We start from the raw sequence: 21,402 nt of genomic DNA on the forward strand, positions 1-21,402 counted from the left end.
AAACTATTTCTATTTTATTTTAGGCAAATTTGTATTTGTATTTTAGGCATCCGCAATATAAAGTATACTGCATCGCCAAATTGTACAACCCTTATGAAAATTAACCATGGTTTTACTACAATAACCTTGGTTTAACTACGTTTTTTTTGTTGCAAACCATTGTTATTTTGTGGTTGCCATGGTTTTACTACAGTAACCATGTATTTTTTTGTTGTTGTTAATTTTTATATGGGATGTTTTTTTGTTTTAACTTTAGTAAAACCATTGTTCATTTTCATAAGGGAAGAGATGAATTAGTATTTAGTAGTGACCTAAATGATTACAATATTACCAGTATTATATGATATTGTTGTTCCAAAGGTGCTGATACCCAAATCATTTTAAGTTTTATGTTTGAAATAAACAAAAAAAAAACTTTTTGTTTGCATAAACATAATCAGTAATGTGCAAGTATAGATGTTTTGTCTGCTACATAGATGACTATTTTCAGTTTTCTTCAATCTGTAGATTTCACATAATTCTACATAATTCAAAATCTTTTTTCTTAATCTTTTCTTGATCTATTTAAAATGTATAACTGGATAGAAACTAGATAACATATTTGGCCTTTGTTTCTTGGTAACCTCCATGAAAAAAACCTGCATTTCACATAGGGCTGGATGATTATACGCAAAATCAGCATCTTGATTAATTAAATGTTTTACGATGGTTATGATTAATGAACGGTTATTTTGGTTTTGGTTAGTTTTTTGTTTATTTTTGTGTGTAAATTTTCTTACTTCACAAAACAGTAACAATTTTTTCCAAATAAACAATTTCAGTACTTATTGTATTTCATCTTAAATAATTTTTATGTTGTGTAGCATTTGTAAATGAGCGTGTTATTGACACATCTGCTTTGTGGAGGCATCTGCTGCTGGCCGCATATGGAGCGAGAATTGAGTCTTTATTACATGTGAGAAATTAAATGATTGGGAGAAAAAAGTTTGAGATAAAAAGTTATCACACTGATCAGTGTGAAATAGACCTGTTTGAGTCGTGACTCACTCAGATCTTTAACCCGGATCTTTAAATTAACTCATGAGTAGGGATGGGTATCGTTAAGATTTTAACGGTATTACTACTCTTACTGATACTGCTTAACGGTCCGGTACTTTAACGGTATTCTTATCGGTACTTTGGCCAATGTTAACATTTGATCATGAACCTATGTTCACATGATTAAGTTAATTATGTGTCTGCATTTCATTATTACAAATAAATTTTTGGATATCATTTCTAAATAATACACATATATTTGTTAATGCACCAGCGTGAAAGCTGCAGAAAAAATACTTTAAATAGGATATTTATCTGTAGGCTATTTTGTAAACTAACTTGAAGTGCTGTGCATTTAGCCAAATAAATGTTTACATACTGAATTTTCTTTATTTGGGATTTTAAAACGAGTAGAAAATATGTTGAATGCATAACGTAATTTCTCCCAAAAGAAGTCAACAGAATTTCAACGTAAGGTAACCAATTAGGGATATTGTACATTTTTTTTAAATGACGTGAACAACGTTGATTCAACATGATGTTAGCATACAGTACATGCCTGACAGGCGCGGTGGGCGCGTGCAGCAGGTGACGCAAATTATGGGTCCTCCGAGGATTAGACCGTCTCATTTCAGTTCTCTTTGCGGACTTCTCAGGCTGCCACCTTGACAGACGGAGTGCTCACCTTTTAAGGTCGTATGCTTAGAAGGTCGCAGCCCTTGAATTGGGACACAGTTTCTGTCTGCACGTAATGTACTTTTAAAAGTTGCTTTGACAGATTGCTTGTGTTTCCGCCCTTACATGCAAACATCTTGTTGCACTTACCTTGCATCAACTCTAGTAAAGTATAACCGCACTTTTGAACGTTTTGCTCTATCCGCCATTGTCAGTCTTGTTATTAAGCGGGAGTTTTCGTGCTGTTATGCGTATGCATGCGCCGCGCTCGTCGTTGTGTGTGTGTGACAGACAGCCTCCGCGGCGCGCATGAGAGATCTCGCAGATCTCACAGACAAACATCTTAATATTATCTCAAATTAGAAATGTTTGGTGAGACAAAATGTGCACGAAAACATTATTATTCAAGAATACATAGAACATTTATTTTTATCTTTTTCTCCAGGACCGAAAGCAGAACCGATAGCGTCAGATCTTATTGATACTACGTTCTTTAATAATTTAGCCCCGGGGCAAGTTTAATACCGGGTTTCGGTACCCATCCCTACTCATGAGTCACGAGTCTCTAGTGTCATTAACCCGGATCAGTTGAGTCCTACTACAATTTAATGTAAAACCATAAACAGCGCCACCACACACACAAACCTCTTTCAACATTATAGATGAGACTTCGCTCGGACTACAGATCCACTCGTAACCGGCTGATCTGCGCAAGAACTGACCCGAGATTCTCACGCAGAGCCGGAAACATTGCAAACTCGAGAGACCTGTGGAGCCGCGAACTGACCCGAGATTCTCACTCAGAGCCGGAAACAATGCGGACTCGAGAGACATGCGAATCTGCTCTGACTCGAGAATCTCTCAACTCGTAACCGGCTGATCCGTAACCGGCTGATCTGCGCGAACTGTCTCTCCGGCTCTGGGGGCTACATATGCCGGACAGTTTTTTGCTTTATTTTCTCTATATTATTATGCTATTGTTATTAGGCTTATTTTTTAAATTGTCGACCATACACACCAAACCTAAAACCTATAAGCATGGTTCAGAAGTGAAAGGCTTTTGTTGTGGATTTGCTTTTGAGGAGACTTCAGTCGCTCTATAGATCCACTAACCGGCTCCGGCTGATCCACGCGAATCAGCCAGTTAGTGGATCTGTAGAGCGAGTCTCATGTCCATGGTCTGCGAGTCTGCAATGTTTCCTGCTCTGAGAATCTCGAGTCGCATGGATCAGCCGGTTACAAGTGGGTCTGTACTGAGTTTCCTTGGCAATTTAGCAATACTGACTCAAGTAACTCACACAACCCGGATCACTTTAGTGAGTGACTCACAATAACCTGGATCCTTAAAAGGAATCGAGTTTGCCAGGCCTAGTGTGAAAACATTTTCTCTAAAAAAAAAGTGTTTCTCTCAAAATGCCTTTCTTTGCTCTCGATGCATTTTCTTGCTCTCATGTCAGGATTTTGCTTTTGCTGTGAAAATTGTGTCATGGGCGGGGCCACGTTCCTGTTGGCCAGTCGGGTGAGCCTTGTCTTGGGAATCATTACACCCTTGTTTGGTTCTCACCTAGATAGATGCCGCCTCTACTGATTTAGATAGTTTCACTCCTACTTTAGTGAGTAGTGAGCTAGTTTCTACCTTTGCCCTTGCTAGCCTCAAAACACCTGAAGAGTAACTGCTTGTTCATCATATACAACCTGTAAAATGCATGGAGGAAGGTGGCAACCCTATAGCTATCTAACCTTGGACAGTGATTGATTTACTTTTTGAAAGTGGCCCACCTAGTTTTGTTTAAAATAGTCTTATTCTAAATATTTTTTACCATCTAGCCAAGGTCTAGGGCTGACAAGGTAAATTGCAGGTCTAGGACTAACTTTTACATTAGCAACCCACGAATATGTGTGTGCCTGTACTGTAATGGTAATAATTTTTTCTTTTAAAGCCATTGAAAATTATTTTTAGTTAAGTAGATTGGCGCAAGATAGTTATTTTAAATATGTTTGTACATCTAAACTAAAATTAAATCCCGTTAAATACAGCTGAGGCACAGGAGATGGCATGGATTTCATCAGTAATTCCTCCACAATAACAACGACAGGGCAGCCAATGTGAAATGGCCAATTCCTTCAGGCCCACAAAAAGTCAGATTGAGCGCAGCTCCGTCCAGTGTGAAATGGCCAGGTTGAGGTCTGACAGACACAGACCTGCCATCGGACATCTTGTTGGCTCTAGAATAAGGTGACCAGACGTCCCCGTTTTCCGGGGACAGTCCCGTTTTTTGGTATTCTGTCCCCGACTAAAGCTGTCCCCGGAAATGTCCCCGTTTTACAGCATGTCCAAAACAACTAGCAAATACACTGAAAAACCTGATCAACATAGCGTTTGTAGTACCAGACCGGAGCAATCATGTAATGATTATTTTCACCAGCAGAGGGGGGCACAAGCTACTTGCGCACTCCACTGATTTCGCGATGAAGAATTTACTACGAGACACATGAGAAAGCGTCATTAACTGTTTTCATATCTTATGATAACTTTGATGATAAAGTTATGGGGTCTTAAGGTACTAACTACTAATATGTTAAATTAAAGTAATAAACCAATGAAGTGAACTGATCACAGTATGTTACGGAGCATTTGTTTTGTGTAGGCTAAATATGTTTACATTTTGCACTATTCTTTCTGTTCTTCACGTTTACAATGTTATGAAATCAGCTGAAGTAGTACCTTATCATTTTTGATGATAGGGTATGTCTCTTGTAAAAAAACGGAAAAAAATAGATTTTTAGGATACAGAAATTGTTCAATTAATTGAATTAGAAACACTGCAAAAAATGACTTTCTTATTAGTATTTTGCTCTTGTTTTCAGTACAAATATAAAAAGAAATTCATTTTCTTGATGGGCAAAATTACCCTTAGAATATTTTAGACCAAAATATAAAATTGTGCTTAAAACAAGCAAAAAAAAAAAAAAAAAAATCTACCACAACTTAATTCAAGTTCACAACTTTTTTTGCACGTTTTAAGCACAAATTCACTTACATTTTTTTTCTTAAAGCTAGATTTTCTTAGGGGATTTTGCTTATCAAGAAAATGCATCTTGATTTAAGATTTTTTTGATATTTGAACTGAAAATACGACAAAAATACTATTAAGTAAGAAGTAAGTCATTTTTGCAGTGAACACACAACAATAAAAAGTAAACTTTCAAAAAACATTTTGTCCCCATTTTGTAATTCATAGATAACAACAAATGAGATTTTAATGATATTTTGACCATTTAACTAGGAAATGTCCCCGGTTTTCATTTAAAAAATCTGGTCACCTTACTCTAGAACCAATGAGTTTATTTGACACCATATATTTAGAACACTAATAGAGGGTATGCACACGACGTCACCTTCAGCGAAATTTCTAGGCAACGGTTACACTGACGACGATTATAGAAAGCCTACACAAATAATTTAAACATTCAATCTGAATAGCCTTATGCCGAAATAATACTAACCACCCTCAGAAATGGCTGCCCGATATGCCTTTCACCTGTGGGCTACTGCCATATGCAGTATCGGACCAGACTGGGAATTTAACCCTTATCTCCGGTGGAAAGTTATATCAGAAGCCTGATGATTATTTTGCTACACCACCTCAGACCCCAAACCCTTGTATTGTTTGATTTGGGAGGCAAAGCTAGGATAGTCTGGCTACACATGACTTTTGCCGCCGTTGATATGTTATCTTGTCAATTAATTAATATTTACCTGATAAAAACACTTTTCTGATGAGTTTAAATTAGAGGTGCACGATACATTGCATGTGATTGTCACGCACATCCCGTCAGTAAAGCAGATTCCTTGATTAGTAATAAATCGCCATCAGCTGCTTTTACTGGAGCGGCATTTACTACACAGAGCCGTAGTTCACTAACAAGAGGGGAAATATCGCATTAATAATCGCAGAGTAATCGCCATTTCGCGGCATTTACTACACAGAGCCGTAGTTCACTAACAAGAGGGGAAATATCGCATTAATAATCGCAGAGTAATCGCCTGCGATTATGAATGTGATATTTCACATTAAAGTAATAAACCAATGAAATATCGCATTAATAATCGCAGAGTAATCGCCTGCGATTATGAATGTGATATTTCCCCTCTTGTCAGTGACCTACGGTCCTGTGTGGTAAATGCTGCTCCACCTAAAAGTGGAGGTACAAATTGTCTCAAAGGTTTATTTCAACACAATGTAAAACACACAGAACAGGCAGTTAGTGGCAATGATGATCAAAGGACTACGGTGGTAAGTGCTGGTTAAAGATGTTGGCGTTGTTGGAGTACGGTTAGTGGTGATAATTTAAAACTAAGAAGACCGGAACATCCAGACGTAGACAACATGCAACCCAACACGCGAAGACACAGTAATCCAAATAAACAACAACCAACATTAGAGTGAGGAACACCGAGTCAAGTGAGTTTATATGGAGTGTATGTTGAGGATGATCAGCTAAAGCTAGACCACAACCTGTTAACCTTTATGGCTCGTATGCGCAATCAGAATCAAAAAGGTTGATGAGATGGTTTCTTATTTTTTCAGGATTACAATCTTGATATTTGGTATAAGAAAGGTACAAATAATGTGGTGGCAGATGCCATGTAACATGTATAAGTAATAGCGTTTACTAGTATGTGGAGAAAATTTGAGTGCATATGCTTGGTTTTAAGGATGAGGGTGTTACATTCCGTATTGTTTGGGGAGGGATGTTTTTTTCCTCTTTGCTCTCTCTGATGGTGGACTCCTATAAAAACATTTTGCTTTCACTTTGTTTGTTCTCCTTCTTGCTTTGCTTTGTTTTTTGTTGTTTTACTTGTGTTGTTGTGCGTATGTAATTGGATTTCTATGTTAGTTTGACTGCATTTTAGCTTGTGCCCATTGGTTCGCCAAAAGGTTCATTTAGCCTAAGCCTCATGAAACAGTGTGCTCTCTAGTGACACCTGCTATGCAAAGCAATGTATCGCACACAAATATATTCATCCTGAGCAACCAAATTGTCATGGTGTGGGCTTTTTCTATTCCCTGTGTATTAAATAAAGTTTTTTACTCTGTTTGTGTTAACCTATAAACACATATATACAACTTTGTGTTCAATTATTCAGCAGTTCTGTGGGTTAGTGATAACAGTGAATGCCCCAAATGAATGTAAAGAAATTATTGTGAGTGCAGTGATGACTGGGAGTGCAATAGTGCAGTGCATATGGGACTGGAAGTGTGGAACAGCAAACTGCAACACAGAAAAGTGTTTACTGGTTTTTATTTAGAAACAAAAGTTTTTTAACAGTATTTGGATTGAGGCGGTTTGTCTTTTTAGAAAGCACCCCTCCAGCCTTAGAAAACACAATTTCACAGGGCACAGATGATGCTGGACAACATAAGGAGGTCAGTGACAGCTTGTATAAATTGGGATATTGGAGCTTCTGTTTGTTCCAATATCCAAATGGATCCTCAGTTCTTGCCAGATTTGTCTCTGACAAATAACAATCCACTTAAATCGTTGCATCTGTGGTCACACTGGAGCTCCGTCTGCTGTTATCCACTGTGGTGTCCAGCAGATGCCAAAGGTCACCTATAATTATACAAGGGAAAACACTCACTTCTCAATGGTTCAGATTACATATCATTACAAATGTAAACATTCACATAAGACAAAGACTACTTACCACAGGTTGTAGATTGCCCAGCTTGTGAGGCAGGAAGCTGAGCTGGGGGTGTGGTATCAGAATATCTGATCACATTGACACATTCTGACTTCAGTCTTGTGAAGGCATCTTGCAGCTTCCCTGGCTTAAGGAACCCTAGTTTTGTTTTAACCTAGGGTCCAGCAATGTAGGCATTGTCATTACACTTATGGATTCCATTTGCAATGCATGCTCTCTGATGCAACGGACAAGGTTGTCAGCCAGCTGCCTTGCCATATTTGATGTTAAGCCCTCTGACTTTGTTGAAATGGTGTGGTTTGGCATATTCAGTAGGGTAATAACCTTTCAAGCTGACAATATTTTCTCTGCAGAAAGCTCTACTGTGGCCTGGTTGAATGGGGCCAGTATTTCAAGAGCATCTTTCATGGTGTCATTCCAATGAAGTAGGTGGGCTCACATCTGTCCTTAAAGAGGCCAAAGCTGCCCTCACTGGCTCTCTCAGGTCGTACAGCCTTTCCAGCCTGCTGTATGTGCTGTTTCACTGGGTGTCCACTAGAGGGCTGCATTGGGATTGGACTCCCGCGGGACCCGCGGGACCCAACGCAAATCTCGCGGGGGCGGGCGGGTTCACCTTTGCTGCGGGCGGGAGTGGGCGGTCAGAATTTTTTTGCGGGAGACCTGCGGGTCCCGGTGGGATTTTGCATGTAATAGAAATGGGGTCAACACATGAAGTTGAAAAGAAAATTAAGCTAAACATTATGTGGGACATACCGTGGCAATTTCGGGGAGCACATGCCCAATGCTGTTATACACTATGTGCCTCGCGTCTGGAAGAACTGGTGAGCACTAGTGACAAATCAGGTTGTTAACAGTTAAACTGTTTGTTTGTTTGTTTAATTAATCATTTGGTGCGTGTGTATCATGCAGTATACATTTATAAACTGAGGTTTTGTTTTAACGGTTAATGTTACAAAACACTGCTTAAAAAATTATGTCATTTTAACTGCGTAAAACCCCACGCGGAGCGAAGGCTGAGTCAAATCCTTGGTTTCAATGCGGTCGTTAGTACGAATTCAGTACTGTTTGATCTTACAGATATTATAGTATAGCAAATATTATACTCTAACCCCAAACGCAAGCAAAGTTTACTTGCTCCGGTGAAAGCCTGTTATTAATGCCACCGGAGAAAACTCTGCTTAAACAGGCATTTGCAGTTCCGCTTTATTTTCCATATAGAGCACCGCATATAATAAATGTTCTCCGTTTCGTTTTCCATGTCTGTCTCGTTTAGCTGTAATAACAAAATAAAATAAGCCATAACAAGAAGCTAACAAATCTCTCATGATGCGCGCTGATGCGGTGGAGAAGCACGTCTAAATTAAACCTGAGCCGGTGGACAAAAACAGACAACCCGGCGTTAAAACTCTAAATACTTAAATTAGTCTGCGATCTGAATTGCCAAAACAATCAGACATACAAACAAATACATTTTCATGCATATGTAATTTATATTTGATGTATATTTACATTAAAGACTGTAAAAGAAGTGAAAACATTAAATGAATAGTAGCATTTACCCTGCGGTGGCGCATTAAAAACAAACGAACTAACATTCCAATAGCATATTTTCCATTAGAATTATTATTGCAGATCAAATATTCGACCATTCATGAACATCCCTAATTTTAAACACAATAGTGTTGAAAATCTGTTATTCTGGATGTTAATCTGAACCAATGTTTTGTATGAGCATTTGTGTACAGTTTTCACAAGCTCTGAGAAAATCCGCGGGAGCGGGCGGGACTGGACACAAATATTGCGGGCGCGGGCGGGAGTGGAACACGCAGGTTGCGGGAGCGGGCGGGACTGGTCATAAATTCAGCGGGTGCGGGCGGGCGCGGGTTTAAAAAAACAGTCCCGCGCAGGGCTCTAGTGTCCACCTCAATGATCATATTCAGAGTTAGTCTCCCCATCTGCACCTGGACTTGGGCCAGTCTTTCTTTGCCTGTTGTGCTGGTCCTGAAGTAGGTTACAAGCTTCCTACATTTGGGGCGAAGCTCATTTAAGGTTGGTACATCATCAAAATACTTTCTGACAACTAAATTCAATGCATGCACCTTGCCTTGTCCTTTATGCCCCACTCCTCCATGAACATGGTATGAGCAAGTTGTCTGCCATATGGCATTGGCATTAATGAAATGACAAGTCACAGCCAGGTAAGCCTCAATGTTGATAGATGTCCACATGTCGGACGTAAGGCTAACAACATTGTCCAATTTCTTTTTGGCCTTCTCCTTAGCCTCCTCATACCTGATGTCAACCATGGACTTCAAAGCCTGAGAATGAAAATATGAATTGTTACTATTCATTATGTCTTTATAACAATAAACTACTTTATTCACAAACAGTACCTTTCTTCTTGGGAGATCATAGGATGGATTCAGCACATGCACAAGCTCCCTAAACCCCACTTCATCCACAACAGAAAAGGGTTGGGAGTCTTTGAAGGCCATGTTGACCAAAGCCTCATCCACCATTTTCTTTTTTGTAATCTATAACACAGTACAATGCTGGTCGCTACTACATACAACCAACACCTCAACACCAATGCAAATGCCTACTGCAAAACCCACAAGAGGAGCGACTTTCGAACCATTTTTATCTGGAAGCGATACTCAGAATGAAGCAATGACGCATTCAACAGAAACCGATGCCTCGTTTGTCATTGTCACATGATTTTCACCAAAACGATACAAGCCTCGAATGGTTCTTTTTGCTTGACACAAGCTCTGGAGCCTCGCTTTAGATGTCACTACTTGTGACTCGATTCGATTAATGAATTTCATTCAAGTCTCATTTCAGCAGCAAGATGATGGGACCAGGTCAGAATGTCACGTGTCATACACCGTACAACACACAGGGTAACTTGTTTTTGTTAAGATACATTGGTTTAGGAGCGGGTGCTTAATTTTTGTATTTTTTTATTAGTTTCTTAAGTATTAGTTAGAGTGGGTTTTGTTATCTTATTTTCTTCACTTTAAGCACAGCTGTTTTGGCCCTTCATTATTGTTGTATTTTCTGGTTTATTACATTGTATATAATTTGTTAGTATTATTATGAGTGCTTTGGAGACGCTGAGACTTATTTCCTCTTGTGCAAAATTTTAAATTTCTACTAAAAGCAAAAGCGCATTGCAAACTGGTCTCTGCCTGTTCTTGAATCACTCACTGTTTACTGTATAGTCAAAGACATGTGTAATAGACATCTATAATCCTAGACAACATGACAGGGGAGACACAGAACAGGATCATGACCGAGCCACCCCCAAGAGTGGTTTCCAGACGCTCCCAGGGCAGCAAAAAAAAATTGTTCAGGTGGGTGGTGGAGAGGAGGCGGAACCGGGGGAGGGATGGTGGTCCAGGACCATGTGGTGGCCAAGGGGCAGGAAGCCAGGGCGGAGCCGCAGGCAGATCCAGAGTGGGACTAGAGACCAGGGTGGTGCTGGTGGCAACAGGAACCTACGTAGAGGTAGAGAGGAGAGAGAGGCCCTCTGGGCCAGGTCAGATAGGGCGAAGAGCTCTGATACCGCCATTTTGTACCAGGCAGAGAGTTCAGGGAGCTTGGGGACGGCCATCTTGGGCCAGACAGAGAGTTTAGGGAGCTCGGGGAAGCCATCTTGGGCCAGGCAGAGAGTTCAGGGAGCTCGGGGAACGGCCATTTTAGCAAGGGACAAGAGTCTATGGAGCTTGGGAGCGACCAGGTTGGCTGACCTACACGACACAGGAAACTCGGGAGTAATCATCTCAGCCTTTATAGGAAACTCATTGAAACGCAGAAACAGGCCTTATGGTCAGGACAGGAAATTCAGGAAACTTCGGTTCAGCTAACTTGGTCGAGACAGGAAGTTAAGGAGACTCCGGTTCGGACCTCTCAGGCGTGACAGGAAGTTCAGGAGACTCAGGTTCATGGGGTTGAGCGACATCTTGTGAAACAGATGAACAGAAACCAGGCCACACATACCACAGAGCCATGGCAAATACAGGGAACATAGAAGTCAAAGGACATACCTCAGCCACAAGCTGTTCCACGGAACAAAAGACCACAGGAGTAGGAACACCAGCCGTCCGTACCGACACTAATGGAGTATCTGCTGCACTGGAAACTAACCTTCTGGGCTTGAAGTTTACCATAGACGCTGTATAGGCGGCCATTTTCTGAACAGGCTCGGTGTGGCAGCCATCTGGTGAAGTGGCTCGGGTGTGACAGCCATCTTAAGAACAGGAGCAGGTATGGTAACAACCTATTGGGGAAATGATGCAGGAAAGGCGACGGTCCTCCTGAGAACAGGTGCAGGCATGGTGGTGGCCATCCTGATAACTGGTGCAGAAATGGCAACGGCCCTCTGGAGAACAGGTGTAATTACGGCAATAACCCTCTTAAAAGCTGGTGCAGGTAAGGCAGCGGCCATCTTGAAAACAGGTGTGGGCAAGGCAACAACCATCTTAGAAACAGATACAGACATGGTGCCATATTGGCAATGTCCAGGAATGTCTGAATGTGAAGCAGTCAGAGGCAGAAGGTCCATGTGATTTATTAACGGAAGTAAAACAAAACAGGCAGCGATAAACATAATTCAGAACAGGCACGAGAGAACAGAAACATATATAGAACATATAACGACCAACATCAGACTAAGCAAACACTGGGGTTAAATACACAGAATAATCAGGGAGAAACAAGACACACCTGGGAAACAATCAACACAAGGACCAATAAACAAAAGGACTACAAAGAACTACAGACATGGCAGACAGAACAGAACTTCAAAATAAGAGACATGACATGGGAGACACAGAACAGGATCATGACAATAGCCTAAAAGAGGATGTAATGAAACACAACACACAGGAAACAATTAGTTTGCCTACCGTGACAGAAAGTAGCTGATGGCGATTTATTACTAATCAAGGAACCGGGTTTACTGACGAAGACATGCGATTAATCGTGCAGCTCTAGAGCTGTAATAAATTGTAAGTGGATAAAAGTAACTGCTTTTTTCTACTAAATGGCACTCTTACCGCATTTATAAATAACTGAAGCAAAAAAATTATTTAATTAATTTTAAACTGCATGTATGTTTTGATAATCATTCTGAATTTGATCTCTAACAAATTCCATAAAAAATTCAATTTTTTAATTATTTTGCTCAAATTATTATTTTATGTAGGGAATTTCTTTTAAAAACGACCATCATCAAGCGGCTTTGCGTCAAAATGAGTAACAAAAAATGAAAGTAGAGAAATACTAAAATCTAAAGGTTTCCGTCCAATGACGAACTGAATCCACTTCCATCAGATAAACTGTCCTTCATGTAAGCTGGATTGGGGAAGAGGTCGGTTTCTCTTGGATGCTAAGGGCTACACTGGTAGGCTACTATTGCTTCGGAAAGTTTCAGGTGGTGGGAAAAGCACTCTTTACATAGTGCAAGCACTTTCTACATGACTGTAAATGTGCTAGCCACACCAGCAGGTGAACTTTTTTCTACAATTTGGAATATTAACCCTCATATTATGTTCCGGGTCAATTTGACCAAATTCATTGGAGAGGTGGGGATTGATACAGGGGCCCTTAGAAAAGAGTTTCTGACCATTAAGTAGTGGCCATTCAGAAGTTAATTTTAAAAAGGGAAATCGATTTAAAAAACAATTTGACTATTATACAGTATAACATTTGTGGTGTCTTGTCTAATGATTTTAATTGTTTTGTTGTTAATTCTCAGCAATGGTATCAGGGATTGTGAAAGCAGATTTGTGTCCGAGATTGCGCTCTGAGAGAAAACCAGAGAAATGAAGGAGTCGAGCTTGACTCGCGCAGTGGGAAATACAGAGCGGCGGAGCATGACGAAGAGTGGCGGAGAGTGACGAATAGGGATGGGTACCGATATCGGTACTTTTATAGGCACCGACCGAATTGCGTCGGTGCTACAGAGTATCGAGTCACATAAAATCAATCAGTGCTCAATTTCGGTACCTGAGAGAACACGTCAGCGCCCTGCATTAGAGCGAGTACGCAGCGAAAGAGTGCGCAGGCGCGCGCGCGAGAGAGAGAGCCAGACAGACAGACAGAGAGAGACCGACTGTGTGAGAAGTGACACCCCAAACTTGCTCAAACAACACACACAATGGCTAACAGAAAGCGTTCTAATGTGTGGTTACACTTCACAAAGTCGGATGCAGACAATGCTACGTGCAATATTTGCAACAGTAAGTGCAAGGCAGGCAGTGGCAATACGTCCAACTTGAGGAAGCACTTAGTCAAACACAACGTGTATTTAAGAGAACAGGAGTGCAATGTATTTGATAGCCGAACCCCCAAATTAGCGAAAGTAGCTACAGCGGCAAACGCACCCGCAGCCGGTGCCAACTTTGAACCCCTGGACGAGGACAACGACGACGTCAGCGAAACATTAAGTGTGGCATCGACATCGACCACAGCTTCAGCGTCTACAGGTAATTAATTATTCTTTTTTTATGATAACTCGTTTTCGGCAGCCTGGATTAAATAATGTCAAAACCCTTTTAGAATTGATAAATGATCATTTTATAAATAAGTTTCTTACAATAAGGTAAACATGCCTAAAATAAAAGCCTGCTCCTTATAAACCTATATAGTAAAGGATCATTTAAATGAGCAGAACAATACAATTGTTGCTTTAAATATTGTTTTACTTTTGCATAAAACATATTTGAAATGTAATTATTGTTGTTGTAAACTCACTAGTTTTGCCTTCATTGACAGATGCTCCAGTCCCACTTTCAACCTGCTCTTCTGTCACAGTAAGAGCAGCAGAGGTAACACCCTTCACACTGGCACAGAAGGCTTCATCATTACCTCGTCAAAGAGTTAACGAGTGCCATAGAGCAGTGACTGCATTTATTGTTAAAGGGATGTTGCCCTTCTCAACAGTGGAGGCTCAATGGTTTAGGTAAATGATAAACACACTGAACAAATAAATGATGTGTGTGTGATGATGAGTAACTACAATAATCTAGGTTACCAATAATGATAATGTTGTGTAGGCAGTGTAGTTATTTATTTTGTGTTTTTATTATGATAGGGAAATGACAATAACCCTCAACCCAAAATACCCCCCTCCCTCCAGAGATTATCTTTCCAACACACTCATACCAGCATGGTATAGAATTGAAAAGGAGAAAGTGAAGGAAGAGCTCAGAGCAGTTGATCATGTTGCAGTGACTGCTGATGGATGGAGCAGTGTGGCACAAGACCACTACCTCACGGTCACTGTACATTATATAGTGGAGGCAGAGTTAAGGGAGAAAGTCCTTCATACACGTGCAGTTTATGTCTCCCAGACAGGGCCCGCTGTGGCAGAGGAGATTGATACTATTTTAGATGATTTTGAAATAAAGTCAAAATTGGTTGCAGTCACAGTTGACAATGCTGCAAACATGGATGTAGCGGTAAAGAGAATGCAGATTTTAAAAGTTGGAAGTTTCGCGCACACACTAAATGTAGCAGCGCAAAAGCTGTACAATGTGAAAACGGTCGCCAACTGGTCTGCAAGGATACGGGCTGTCATTGTGTGGTTTAGGAAAGCTAGCCTCGCTAAGCCTGTCCTCAAATAAAAGCAGAGACTTCTTGGTAAGTTTTAATAAATAAATATATATATATTGCATAGTTATTTGTATTGTTTTTGTCACATTCCTTCAATATTCTTACTGTATGCATGTTTTTGGTAATGCTTTAAAAGGCCTTCCTGAGCATGCACTCATCTTGGATGTGAGAACAAGATGGAGCAGCCTCTTCCTAATGATAGAGCGCTTCCTCTAACAATACCCTGCCATTCAGGCAGCTTCAATGGACCCACGGCTGAAGAGGACTATGGACAGAGACAGGTATAGATTATTTATTTAAAAATATAACAAATCATCCATGCCTGCTTTTACATAATCCTACTGGTTTTCTTCTCAGACTTGAGATAGTGTCAGATGATGACATGAGGAAGTGTGAGGACTTCATTGAAACCATGAGGATCCTTTACAACTCTACACTCTGTGCGCTAGAGCTGAAGATCTTTGCCCGAACCCGACGGGGGGCGGGTTCGGGCTTCATTTCTAACATTTTACACGGGCTCGGGGCGGGCTCGGGCTTCCGCTCCGGCTTTGTGAGGTAAATGAGCGGTCAAGTTCAAATCAGTAGCACAGGATCGCGCTGAATTCATTTACAATGGATTTAATGATTTTCCTCATCAAAAACATGTAGCCTAATCTTGGTGAGTAGGTTTTTCAATGTATAACTAAATATGAATCAAGTCTTACATAATTTAGACAGAGGATAGACTAATGTTGGCAGTAATGGAGAGAAGTGCCGACGCAAATCCCGCGGAGCCTGCCTCTTAATTTCGTTATTGCCAAATACCCATCTTAATTCAGAATGTATTATCTTAATTTAATTCGTTAAGAAATAATAATTTTATTGGCATATTTATAGTGTATTGCATAAGCCTATTTAGAATGAGATGTTACAATGTTACAGATTACTTATTTCTTTGTTTCAACTTCCAAGTGGCGTGTAGATTATTAGTCATGAATAAATAATGTTAAAACCTGTGTAAATTTCTCATTCTTGACAAAAGCTGTGTGTGTGCGCACATTTAAATAATTTTGGGGCTGTAAACGGGTTTGGGCTTTTAAAAAGCTGTCAATCTAAATGTACGTTCGGGTTCGGGCTGCATTCTGTCGGGCTCCGGACATTTCGGGCCTAACTTTTAAGGCCCGATTACAGCTCTACTGTGCGCATCTGACAAGAGTGCCACTGCAGGGCAGATTCTCCCTATCCTGGACAAACTCAAGAATAAATTTAACGTGGAAGAAAATGATTCAGCTTTCAAGAGAGATATCAAGCAGAAGATCTGGACAGATCTCGCCCCACGCTACGCGGTATGTAGCTCATTTATAATAATTTAGTAGTTGATTCACTTGTGTTTGTGCTTTAAACTATTCAAAACAAAAATTCATTATCAAAATTGAGTGTTTAATCTGGTTGTTAGGATGAAAGAAATTATGACCTTCAGCGGTTTCTTGAGGTGGCTACAGCCCTGGATGTTCGATTTAAAGCCAAGATTCAGGATGAGGCTGTTTGGACCCGTATTGAAGAAGATGCTGTCTTACTTGCAAGCAGAATCAAGGTCTGTTCATCATGATCATATAATAATTACATGTTTTCTATTGTATTCATACTGTTTTAATTTACTATTGTGAATTCTAAAATAAAGGGTGGAGATGTGATCCAGGAGGAAAAAGAACTGCTGCAGCAGCAGGAAGAAGAAGAGGATCAGTTCAAAGAAGAAAGGATCCCAGAAGTATCAAGAGCACATGTAAGATATGGAAATTAATACTAACACATGCTTTATGTATTGATCATGGTGAATTTTCATAAAGCCTTTTTCTGTTTAAAGACCGCTCTGGGGCAGCTCTTTGAGGATGAGGACCAGGCCCTACTGGAAACAGTTAAGATGACTGTCAGTGACACTCACTGAAATGGTCAAGAAAGAAGTACAGGTGTACCAGAGCTTCCCAGCAGTCCTAAGTTCAGTCGATCCTATCCTGTGGTGGTGGCAGAAGCGGGACCAAATGCCAATGCTGGCCAGCTTGGCAAAAAAGTATCTCTGTGTCCAGGCCTCTTCCACACCCTCAGAGAGAGTGTTTTCTACAGCAGGGGACACAGTGAGCATGGAGCAGGCACGCCTTTTACCCGAGAAAGTCGACATGCTAATTTTTCTGAAAAAGAACTGCTAGTATTATTTTCTTTATTAAAGTTTACTTTTATGTTGCTTTTATGACCTTTATGTTCATTGATTATTTATTTTACTTACACATTTTGTTTATTTATTTTATTTATATGTTAGATACACATAAAAGTGTGATTACACTATGCCCTGGATGTTGTAGGGATTACATTTTTTTGTTAAGATTGTGTGCATTGTTAAACATTTCAAAATAAATAAAAAAATTGGAAATGAGAGGTTTGGGTTATTATGTCCAGTTTGTCCACTAAAAGTCACTTAAGTCAGAGTAAAGTACCAAAAAAGGTACCGTTAGGTACCGGCACCGAATTCCAGGTACCGGAACCGGTACCGGTAAAAATGTGAACGGTACCCATCCCTAGTGACGAACAGCGGCGGAGAATGGCGAAGGAATACAGAAGTAACTTAATCGCGGATAGGCGCGTGCATTTGAATAGTAGATGTGCTCGTGCTTTGTAATGGCAGAAAAGCGTGATCTTCAGTGAAATATCCTCATGGATTCAGTGCACGAGTAAACTTGTGTTTGAGGATGACTCATGCAGAGAAGACTTGAGAAACTTCAGTGAGTGAAACAGAACAGGAAGTAAATCAGAAATCTGTCATCTCAGGGACACTGATGGTATGAAATGACTCTTTTTAACTATAAAGAACTGTTTGCTACTGCAACCTGTATTTGTTGTTTAAACAAATGGAGAAGAGAAGGAGATTTGTTTGTGGTAATCTGTTTATTGTATACATAATATGCAGTTTGTGTATTTGAGAGATGCAACATAGTAATATATATTATTATTTGTTTGCTTAAATAATATATAAAATAGCAATGGTATACTTGGATTAATGAGAAAATTGAGTATAAACATTTAAATGAACAAATGCTGACATAGCTGGATGTAGAAAAAGCTTTTATTTACATTTGATAATACCTTTAAATGTAACAACAGAAAGTAATTATACATTATTTCCTGGTTCTTTTCTTTTCTCTTTTAAGGTTTTCAACCTATTGAAATCACTATTAAGTCACTATTGAAATCATTATTGAATCACTATTGAATCATCATTGAATGAAATGAGACATCACTGTTTAATCTGTCTAAACAACTAAATACAGAATGGAAAAGTGATTTGGAGTTGTTCCCTGTGTCCCCTGTCTTGGTTGAAGCTCTTTTTTTTTCAAGTTAGACGCAGAACTGATGTACAGAATTTTCCAGATAACTTGATAGATTGAGCAATGCCTTTTTGAAGGTAAGGAGTCCAAAATGCCCAAATATTCTGTGAATGACTTTGATTGCCCCCCTCCCTTCCATCAAATCGCCTACCTGAAGAGCTCTTCATCAGTTATACATTGCTTTTCTTTATCATGAATTTGTATCCTTTGTTAATATTTTTAGAGTTAATACAGAAAGACAAACAACTTCCAGCTTATTAATCACTAGGCTAATGTTCTCTTTTATAGAATTGAGGGTGAAATCTTTGATACAAGCATTGCCAAAGGTGGACCTGCACCACATTTCCTCCAGCAGTGGTGCTACAACTTTCTAGTATCTGGCAAGCTCTAGTATCTGGCAAGCTCTCATTGGACTCGATGTCCTGGACCCTGGAGCTTATTACCGCTTATAACATGTGTTTAAATTTTAGTACTTATTCGTACCGGATCGTTTCAGTACAGGGCTTTCAGCACGGTCCACATGTGCACCGAATGGCCGAATGCAGTCTTTTGTGTGCGGAACATAGGTCAATTTTCGTATTTCCACACGAACATATTAAGTGGCGGAAATCTCCGTGTTCAGCGCAAGTCTTCTGTCAAACATATAACAAAAATCTTTCTGCGGGCCGAATTATATTTACTTAGTTGTATATTCGTTTGATTATTGATGTAATCTTTTACGGGGCCGCTTACTTTTCGCATCTAAAAGCGCTTGTTAAACGCGTGTCAACGCGCTGTTTTGTTCTTTCAAAAGTACGTGAGAAGTTGCGTGTCTTTCATTGCTACGCAATCATGAGTCATGCTTTCTGTGACAGTGAGAATAACGGAATGCGTGATCAGATTTTTCATCTGCACCTCACGTCAATCATATCATTGTCACAATGTGAACAGTTTATCTGGTCGGGAAAGAGAAAAGCTATAACCGGGCATACTCAGCTGCGGAGGGGTTCATTTAAGTCACAGCTTGGCGACACAAGCAAAGATTAGGAGAAACATGCAAAAGACAAAAGATGGCTATGTATGCAACTCACTCATCTCAATATGAGTGTATAATAATTATATGATCATGTTGCTTGCTCTGCAGTTACACATAGAGCGAGATGGTTCTCACTGCAGAACACAACATCCAGGGATGTTTATATACTTTGTTCCGCCAAATGAACCAGTATATTTGCGTTGTTGCAGCCCGCAATTAGTTGCAACCTGTGGTCGCCAACGTTTGCTCTTATCAGTTTAAGTGTACGTTTGATTAAAAATATAGTAGAGAAAGATTCATTATTTAGAAAGTATCACAGTTAGGTGTAAGGAGAGGTACGGACACGTTCCCGACAGTGTGATATCACTGAAGGGATTTATTTGTACATTATCCCACTTATTACACAGCTATTCCTATACGAGTAAATATAAAAACAAATTTATTTGATATCTTTTATTAGCAATTTTGTTTTTTAAAGTAAACCATCTATGAGGGAAACCTGTTTCCTTATGGCTGTATGCAAATACGCGTTAATACAAGTTCAAAGTCCATACAAGATAAACATTCAATTGATTAATTTCTAAATAACATGCCATAGCCTATATATTTTAATACTTATGCATATTTATACTGTATCCATTCATAGGTCTTAAACTGCATGTGGTAAGATTACTTGAAGTAGGCTTACCCGAAATGTTTTACTCCAAAACATTATAGCAAAAACTTAAATTTCACCCTATAGGCACTACTTTTATTGTAGTCATAAGTAGGGGTGGGAATCGCTTGGACCCTCATGAATCGATTCAGAATCGATTCTTAGGGTCCCGATTCGATTCAGAATCGATTCTTGACGTACTAATTTGCATATCTGTGACGTCATTACGTCGCATTTGCTTTCAAAGCCAGGTTAATGTTTGCGCTTTTGCTAGTCTCTGAACTGTCATATACTGTACTTTAATGCAACTAGGGATAAATAATGTCATTCTTATATACATACATGTGTTGTTTCTGTTGTAAGACATTAAAACCAGTAAAAATATTAATTTAACGTGACATATTAATTCTATATGTTAACCGGCATTAACTTCCACGAACGTTAAGCGTCTAATCATCATCATTATACACAGTGATTGGCAGTATTACTGTATTTATATAATGCAGCGCACCCAGCGACTGAATAACAAACTATGTGCATATTTTTACAGAAGTATATTCATGTTATATCTAAACAGTCTGCGGATGGTTTAGGGCAGGGGTGTACAATACGTCGATCGCAAAGGCAATGCCGGTAGATCGCACAACTGCTGCTCCACGCGCAAAATTGTCATTATGGTCTTTTGGAGTAATTGTGAAACATGCAGGTCTTTTTGAGTTGCTGCGCCTTTCTTCTCAAATGTGTTTTACCATGCCACTGCAGCTCAGTCGTCTTTAACTTCCAAAATTCACATGGATGCGCATTCTTGCCTCGCGCAGTTCCTGATTCACACGCACGGTGTGTGTGAGCGAGCAAACGAGAGGGAGAGAGAGGCAGCGTAGCGCTGATTTGTATGTTTCTGTTCTGATACTGTTTGTTTCACTAAACCGCATCTCCGCTATTTTAAGGAGTACTCGACATGTACTCAAGGATTTTTTTAAAAACTCCTCAAAAAGAATAGAGTAATGGTGACAGCCCTAAATTCAATGTAGAGATATATGCAGTATAGTCCTACAAGCATTTAAAGTGTTCTTTCTCTTCTGCTCTTGTAAGCTCCGCTATGCGCTCTTGCAGGGCGCGCTCTCTTAAGTTGTCCGTGTGCATCACCGCTCCCCCAGTTGAGTTCCGCCTTTTGGTTCTGATAACGTGACGTTATTTTGTAAACTAACATTTAAGAATCGATTCTTGACATTTGTGAATCGATTCAGAATCGGCCCACGTCCGAATCGCGATTCATCTAAGAATCGATTTTTTTTGCCCACCCCTAGTCATAAGTAAAGTTTGTTTTTATGTT

Source organism: Paramisgurnus dabryanus, chromosome 2 (genome assembly GCF_030506205.2).
Source record: "Paramisgurnus dabryanus chromosome 2, PD_genome_1.1, whole genome shotgun sequence".
Taxonomy (NCBI): Eukaryota; Metazoa; Chordata; class Actinopteri; order Cypriniformes; family Cobitidae; genus Paramisgurnus; species Paramisgurnus dabryanus.